At 45.5% G+C, this 8505-nt stretch overlaps 1 protein-coding gene across 1 annotated transcript in view; it reads left to right on the top strand.

The window, feature by feature from the left end:
* Positions 1–1039: 1039 nt before the first annotated feature.
* Positions 1040–8505, top strand: part of LOC120811825 (cadherin-18) — a 102793-nt gene continuing 95327 nt past the window's right edge. The window contains exon 1 of the mRNA XM_040167478.2: positions 1040–1368. The gene's annotated coding sequence lies outside the window, so the exon portion shown is untranslated. The remainder of the gene's footprint in view (positions 1369–8505) is intronic.

Here is an 8505-nt window from a genome sequence, read left to right as displayed (position 1 = left end):
GACCACGTCAGAGACGAGAGGTCACATTTCGGCTTTTGCTGCACATATAGGCTACAGAGGGCTGCTTAGTGAAGAAGCTCACCTGCTGATTAATCAATATGGTGAGGAGTTGCGTGAAAGCAGGTTGCTCCCAACGACAAAGCAACAAAGAATATTCCCCCAGTGCAGCTGTGTCCCTCACACATCCACAGGGGGTGCTCGAGGAGAGCAGAAGCGCACCTGAACGAGCCTGGTGAGTTGTCAGTGGGATCCTGTCGGATCGACGGGTGGACCTGAAACCACTATGAATGAAGGATGTGGTCGCTGGTAAACTGGTCTTAAGTGCGCATCAGTGTTTTGAGGCAGAGTGCGTCGTACCAGCAGCTGTCACCGTCCTCCAGGGCCGGCTTTTGGAAGACCTTCAGTGCACACCGGAGACAACAGATGGAGTTTGACAAGAAGCTGGCGTGAGGCAACACAAGAGGACCCGTAACAGTTGTGAACAGCAACAAAACGATGACAAGCTGAGAACAGAGAAGAGTTTAAGTCCACTGTTGAGGTAATTGGAAGCAGCTGAGAAATAATGGGGACCTCGCGGGGCGGCTGGGGCCAGATTAGTCAATGCAAGGTGTACTGTTGTTACACGTATCAGGGTTTGAAACGAACTCGTTTCATGGAGCCACAGCATCTTTTTAAAGCAAATGCTGAATTGGCTAAATGAATAATAATAGAAAGGAGATCTGTCGAGTGGGGGAAACCAAGTGTTGGAACTAACTGATTTATGGAGTCTGAGTGGGGGGAGAATAAACTGAGTGGGATATTGAAAGGCGGTCGCCATAGAGAACTCCAGGTATCGACCGCCGGTTAAGAGGACTGTTAGCTCCCAGTCCAAGAATAAACTGATAAGACGGACCGAGATTGGATCCGTGCGTTAGAGCATACGGCTTTTCCATGCTATCTGAAACATTCGAGTGCTGGCTGCTTCTCATTTATGCCCCCCCCCCCCCCTCCACCCTCTCCTCCCGCCGACTCCCTCACATCCCATCCCAGCCATCTCGGCAGGGACCCTGTGTTCTGTGTGCCGCGCCGACCCAGCCCTGCAGTGGACCGTGCCATTCGATCCACGCAGCCGATGATGATTCACGCTCTGCGATCCGGGGAGTGAGAGCAGGCAGAGGAATCCCCCCCCCCCCCTTCTCTCACCTTCCTCCCACCCTGCACATCCATAATTCAGCATTTGCGCCTTCGCCACACAACCCACCCCTCCCTCCTGTCTCATTCATCCCATTGCTTTGGCTGCTGGCGTGCGCACCACAGCGCGGCGTCCACAAGCCCGAGTGCCCGCCGTCAGCAATCCGGCCATCTGGAGCTCCACGTCGAGCGGCGCAGGTAAGGCGAGAGCGAAACAAGTGCTTCTTCGTCGTTTGTGGGGCGTGAAGTATACATGTCGGCTGCAGGCGTCTTTTTAAGTCCTTTGGCTGAGTTGCTTCCTAATTTACTCATTTAGAAGAAATGGATTTTTGAAGTAGAGACTTGGTGAAACTGTTGCTATGGTACCGATGAATGAGGAATAAAACCTGCGCAGGGGGGTTCATTCGAAATTGTTGGTGCGTCAGCCATTGGTAAATAATAAAAGTTGAATTAATGTTCCCAGGTGAGACAATAAGCCCACCATCCCCACCACACACACACACCATTGTGCGAGCTACCTGAATCCACTCATGAGGTGAAACACCTGAGCTCATCATGTGAGTTCAGCTGGGCTGTTTGGTGGAGCTCAGAGGAAGCTGCCCTGTGCTGCTTCGCCAGACAGAGGCTCACTAACAGGATAAAACCCTGCTGCTTTTTATTTCATGGTGCATGGAAGCATCCTGTTGCTGACTGAGGATTTACGGTGTGCTCGGATAATTGAGATCGCTGCTCTGGCTGCAATGCATAAATGATTTGATCAGATATCTGTGCGTTTGGGATCTGAAAAACACCCTCTGAATATGTGGCATGTTTATCGATGTCCAAAAGAGGGGAATATATTTTAGTGAGGTGTTAAGTCAACTATGTAAGTACTGTTCAAACAGACGGTTACATTTGCAGTAAGTGGGGAGAAACGACACGAGGGGAACATTGATTTGCCTTGTGTGTGATTTAAAACACAACAGATTAGAGACATTTAAACATTTTGAAGTTTAAACACGTCTGGTTGAGAAATGACATCCCAAATAATGAATATTTTAAAGCGGATGCGTTGAGGAAATGTTGTGCGTCTGTCTCGTCCATGTGTGCACGTCGGCCGGAGGTTGAAAAGCAAAGTGAGGCTCGCCTGAGGCCAGTGAACTGATTTGATTGACAGTGCCGTACCGTTCACGCTATTTTTGTCATTTCCGTTTCATGTTGCAGCAGGTGTAGAAGAGGATAATGACAAGAGCAACAGAAGGGAACGGGGAGAGTCAGACAATGTGTAACATCTCATTCAGGCTGTCTGCACACGAGAGAGTGCCGATGTGTCCGGAAGCCCGGGCCTGACGCAAGATTGTCAACGCAGCTGGATTTCAAAGGGGCTCCTTCAGAGCTGGATTGCTGTCGAGACTCTTTTTCCATCGACTGAGACGCGCGGGAAGGTAACTAAAACAGCGACAAAGCCGATCCAACCACTCGCGCACAGCGAGCTTCATAGGCCCTTCTCTTCATATTACGCAATCACCCTCCACCCTCCCACGTTGCCCCACGCTGGCTCATATGCATCGCTAAGGGCGGAGCTTCTCGTGCTCGTTGATACAGGGCGATGAAGTTCGAACGCCGAAAAGGTGCTTCGAAATCAAACTGACGTCGTTGTCGTCACCCGATTGAATTCAGCTCTTGGAAACTGAACCCAGTGTGTATTTATATTCACTGCAATCGGGAAGGTAAACTATATAATTAAGACTCTCGTCTTTCTGGCGACATATGCGGCGGTAATTTGTAAGAGCTGAGCTGTGATGAGCCTTTAAAGAGGTGTTTGTGCACATTGCATCCAGCTGTTTTGACAAAACATTTTTTTTTTTTCCTTCGTACCGGGCTGGAAACATGTTTGTTTCTACTGTAAAATTGGGCACTTTAACATGGACGCCGGGGGAAATGAGTCACTTTTGAAGCCAGCCAGAAGTGCTGATTTAAAGAACTGCAATTGTCACTTCTTCGTTTGATAAAAATCACACGGCGGAAGCCTGTGGATAAACAGCTGTTTGTGCCCTTTAGCCTCTTTATATCAAAAGAGCATTATTTGCAAATAAATGCATGAAAATAGGTTTTTTGTTTACATGTCATCATTTGCTGCTTTCTCAGTAGTGGAAGAGGTGTGACCACGTGATCCTGCCGCAGTGATATCTTCATGTTCGAATGTGATGATGTCATTGGTTTGGTATTAATTTGTCCCTTAATCGGCTTGTTTGAGTTCATGTGGTGTCCATGTCACCATGATCTTCAGTTACTGATGGCACCTGTGTTTGCATAGATCACAGATGCATGTGATGTGCATAAGCTTAAATTCATCATGTGTGCATATATATAAAATATACATGCTTACTAGATAAGTATGAGTAGAGGCATCATATCTGCATGAGTCATACTTTTTTTTTTTTTTTTTGGAAGGAAAATGTTCAATATTTGTACCACAAAACTGATTCTGCTTTGCTTAATCAGACATTGATAAATGATTAAACTTTAACCTCACACGTACGTTGTATCCAGGCCACAAAAGGTTCAGGAAATTTCATTATGAGAATGAAATGATGAAACACAGAGGCTGAGGCGTCATTCACTAATATTAAAGATAATGCCGCTCCTGTTTGAATGGGCCTATTAGCATCTGGGTTTCAGAGCTAACAGGATTGTTGCGCCTTCCATCGAGCCGTTGATTAAAAATGCCTCCAGCAGATGCGCCTGATTAACCAGCTGCTACCTGATAGCAGAACACAATAAGAACAACGCCGGCAAAGCTGTGTGGTCAAATTCAAAAAGCGTCTGAATGCCTTCAGACGGAACAGCAACGAGCTGCTTTTTCGCTCTCTTACAGACGTACTTCTGGAATAACAAGTCGGACCGTCAATAAAAACATTCTCCGAACGCCTCTTTACTTCATGTTGAGTCACCTGAATATGTGACCAACGGTTAGCGACCGTTGACCCCTCATGACGGAGCGACGCAGAACACTCTCTTCATCGAATGTTCCAACCCAATAAAGATTGGATTTCAAGTACTGAATGCAAATGAGCTCCTACATTTTTCGAAGGAACACATTAGGCTTCTTGAAAGTAATGGAAATAAGTTATAAACAGCTCTGCATCGCATGGCGTCTTCAATGCTTCGCTCGCTGTGCAGAGTGCGTCTGGGGGAGTGCCCTTTAAAAGAATCCTTTGATGGCATTTCTCAATCATTAGTCGGCTGGAAGAAAAAAGGGAGAAGAGATGCGTGAGAGGCGGTTCCAGGCGAAGCCGGAGACGCCGTCTTCATTGTGAACATCTTAAGAGCTTCAGTTATTCACGTGTCAGTTTCCTCCTTTTAGGCTTGTAATCATCTCTAAGGAATAAACACTGGCTTATTTCACGCAGTTTTGTGAACCAAACTTGGAACATTTAGAACGTCTAACTGTGACTTATGACCAATTCTTCGTTGTACTTTTCTGATGAATCACCCTTTTATTATTCTGCGATTACATCCGCGGTGCAGCCAACAGACCTTTTGATATTTCCAGCCCGTAGCCTGTTTGGTGTCATCTCATTGATCGTCATTGATTCATTCCAAGCAGGGTGTTTACTTTGATCAATGGGTCTAATGGGTAAATACACATTTCTCCCACTTGAGCCAGTCCACAGTAATCTCCCCACGTGGCTGCGAGCTGATATGATATTGCTAAAATACTAATCTCTCAGGTCAAGAGGGTCGGTCTATTTTCTTTCTTTCCTGTTCTTTGATTTCCTTTCAAGCCATTTCATTTTTTTCTATCTCAGTCCGGCCTTTTTTTTTTCTAATGTGTCTGCGTGAAGAAGATGATTCTCCTGCACATTTCACAGAGAGGTTGGTTAAATTTTTGAGGTTTACTTGCTGTACAACTGCCCTGTGGTGGCACTTTGTTTCCATTAGTGATCTTCCAAGGGATTCTTAATAACAAACAGTAATATGCATAATACACAAAGAAGGGGGATAGAGGCATATTTTGTTGTCTCAAGTATGTCAACAAAGCAGCACGCAAATATTTTGATCCAGTTTATTTCATTAACATTTTGCCAACAGAAAAACACTGCATTGACAGATTGGGCTCATCTGTAAACACACTCACCACAAAGTTGTGCCGTTTATCTCCAGAACAAAAGCCCTCTGAGGGGCCTCCACTCAAACTGAAGTTTAACGTGTGTCATCTGATAAGTTAAAACAGTCCAGTTCACCAGGGATTTTATTAAAGCGTAAAACGTTTGGGAGGTTTCTGATGGTTTTCCCTTCCCAAAGTACATCTCCCTTTTAACATCATTCCACCAATTTATTCACAGCCGCCGATGGTGGCGGACGCAACGAGAATGAATAAATAAATGTCTAATGCAGTTAACTCCTTTTCACCCCCTGTCACTAATAAGGGACTCCAAAAGAGTTGAACCAGTACATTGTTATAAAATAAATTTATTTTCTCATTTATTCTAGATTCCGTGATGTAATGTTCCGTGTGCATACATCATTTTTGTTGCGGCACCACATGCAGATTTTGGATTCCCAAGTGGGCCGACAAAAGGAATGTATGCACACATCGCCACGAAGAAAGCTCACGAGGTAGCAGATGCATACAGGCCATCTATTTTTACACGGCAGACAGGAAGCGGGGGAGCCTGTGCTACTTCACCCGGGCTCAAAGACACGCATGCCGCCTCGACGGCGTAAGGTGATTTTACGTACAACGCTGACACCTCAAATGCTGCGGCGGTGAGATAAAGTCTCCGTTTAAATTGCCTCCAATTTGAAATTAGCTGTGGTTCTAATAACATCTTCCATGATTCCTTTTCCCCACATGAGAAAAGCCATTATCCAGCATCAGCACAGTACGTCGGCATATACTGCAGCATATACTGTGGCATTTTGCTATCAGTTCGGAGACTTTTGACAGCATCCGGACTCCCCTTTTTTTTTTTTAAAGATTAAAAAGAACTCGTTCTGCCCCCCCAAAATGCGTCAGAGTGCAGCGAACAACAAACAGCAGCCGTTACAGTGTGTGTGACCCAATTTTATCATAATCTGCCCCGCACTGAGCCGTTCCACCAAAAGCGCCGCGGAATAACTGCATTTGTGAACACAGAAATTGAAAGGCTGCCACTCTGGAAGTGCAGTGCAGAAAGTACTCGTCTTACAAATTATTTTCTCCGTTGTGTTGAAACAGCTGTCTTTGAAACGCGAGTGGCGAATGTCACTGGCTTCTCAGGAAAGTGTGTTTGTGTAACGAGTTGTCGTGGGTCGAGTGTTGCCTTGACACTGTTGGAGTTGCCTTCTTTCTTTCAAGATATTGACATTAACATGAATCTGGCTTTGTCGTTTTCTAATAATACACATTTGTTTTTCCTAGATCTCTTAGCGTTGTACGAGATTATGATAAATTAAGCTACTGAGGAGCTCTGATTTGACAGAACACCCATTTTATGAGGTAGTTCCTCCCCTCCCAGTTAACATCCTGAGAGTATCTAAAATCGGGGGCATTCAAATCGAGCTGCTATTGACTCCATTAGAACGATGTCGGGGATTACTTCATCATTATTACATTCATTTTTTTGACAACCTCAACTCAGGTAATTTCACAGGGCCGCTACTGCAAATCAGCAAAAATGGCCTGGAGTAGGTGGAGGGGGATACATATTCACCGCCAGTGGCGCAGTCTTTAGCCATGACCTATTCTTACTGGCCAATGGGAAAGAGAAGTGTGCCAGCATGATTAATGGTCATGATTACCTACTCAGAAAATGTGTTTTTCCGGCCCAGCAGCTCCACTTTTATGACTTAAACCTGAGGGCAAGATGGTTCATCATGCAGGCAAAGCTGCACACAGAGAGCGGCTGGTGAAGACCAAACAAAGGCTTCACCATCGTCTGTCTCACACAGAGAGAGGAAAGCCTCGTGGATTGTTGTTTAGACATCTCTGTTGAAGACGTCCATGTCCATGAGCATCAGCATTTGTCTCAGGGGGTCTGCAGCTCGGCCCCCACCGATCCCGAACTTCAGCTCACCTGTTTTCGCTGTAGAACAAAAACGGCGGCCGCGCTGCATCCACCGAGGGCCACTTTCCATCTGCATGTTTTCATGTTTGCACGCAGGTAATACAGCCGGTGCCACTGTGGGAGCTGCTGTGTTTGTTCCATCATTAACCTCGAGTTAGTATCTGTCACAAACACCGTCGCAGCCCTCATTATGACTCCGCATCACTCCCCCTCCACCAAACGGCTGTGTATCTCGCCAACGAGCCACAAAGGTTATCCGCAATAAAAGGTTACAGTTCCCTGTGACATTTCCCTTGATGACTTATCTGAACCTCTGTCTTTGATGAATATCAACCAGCTTGTTGCCACTCGGAGTTATTCACTCGTTAAACCACAACTGTGATCGAATATTTGATCAATGATCAAAACCAGCAGCAGCAGCTGATGCTTTCAACTTTATAGCTGAGATTTTATGTTTATTGTGACCTGCACCTGACGGTCATATTACAGTCACATTAATAAGAGCAAATAGCATATAATACATCAATGCTTGGCAGTCCAGAAATCTTCCACGTGATTTTTTTGGCTAGGGAACAACATTTCTTGTAGCAAACTCACCATCATCCATCACTGAGCAGCTGAAAATATGAGAGCAGCCCAGGTTGTGCATGCAGGGAGTTTTAAACGTGAAAAATCTCAGTTCCTGGCTCGGTAGCCGCTGACTCGCTGGTAATCAACAACTTTACCAACCCCTGGAGATATATTGTAGCCCTGATTCTGCTACAGGATCCTAAAGTCTTCCTCATTGCACCTTTAACACAGTATAAATATATCAGTTAATGTATCTAGACAAAATTGTGACTGGACTTTTGTAAGGCTTAATTTAGCAAAAGGTTTTAGGCTGCAGTGACAACTTTAATTTAGGACCCAGAAACCAGCCCGCTGTGAGAGAGTTACTGACGATACATTTGTGAATAAAAGGCCACACACACCCACAGTTATTGGGCTGTAAAGTACAGTCGACGGGAACCTCGAATTGCCAAACCCTAATTGATGGAATGGAACATTTCATGAAGTTCAGGTTCTTTTACTTAGATTCAAGAAAAATCCATCTCGTCGGGCATGAAGTAACGTGTTTGTTTCTGGACAACACGCGTCCAGACCCATCAGCGTCCAGTGAGGAGCTCCCGGCAGCTACACGCATTGTTTAGGTGTGTGTGTGTGTGTCTCGTTTGTGACACAGCACAGAGTGGAAACTTCTACTACTTCACAACAATGGCTGCTTGAGGAAAGCATGGATGATACAATCGCCCCTATTAGACGG

This window comes from Gasterosteus aculeatus, chromosome 21, assembly GCF_964276395.1.
Source record: "Gasterosteus aculeatus chromosome 21, fGasAcu3.hap1.1, whole genome shotgun sequence".
Lineage (NCBI taxonomy): Eukaryota > Metazoa > Chordata > Actinopteri > Perciformes > Gasterosteidae > Gasterosteus > Gasterosteus aculeatus.
The sequence above is the reverse complement of the archived record's forward strand: the minus strand, read 5'-3'. Positions and strand labels throughout refer to the sequence as shown.